Source organism: Fulmarus glacialis, unplaced genomic scaffold (genome assembly GCF_000690835.1).
Source record: "Fulmarus glacialis isolate BGI_N327 unplaced genomic scaffold, ASM69083v1 scaffold21783, whole genome shotgun sequence".
Classification (NCBI taxonomy): Eukaryota; Metazoa; Chordata; class Aves; order Procellariiformes; family Procellariidae; genus Fulmarus; species Fulmarus glacialis.
Window position 1 is genome coordinate 1 of NW_009203853.1, and position 287 is coordinate 287.

Genomic DNA, 287 nt, shown 5'->3' on the forward strand with positions numbered 1-287 from the left:
CAAGGGCGGCCGTGGCGTGCAGCAACCCTGGGACCCCTTTTTTAAGGACTAAAGGCTGCTGGTAAACAAGAGCCGGGGACTGCACCGTGCTCCGCACCGCGCAGCAGCAGTGCGGGTCCGGGCTGTCCTCCCCGAGCAGCGGTTTGGAGTCCGGCTGCCCTCCCCACGGCCCTCCGTGCCTGGGAAAGGGCACAGGGCTCCCGGCCACGCATCCCGGCCCTTCTGGAAATAGCTCCTTCGCAGCAGCGTGCCAGGCCGGGCCTCCCGGCACGGCTCAGGTCCCTGGG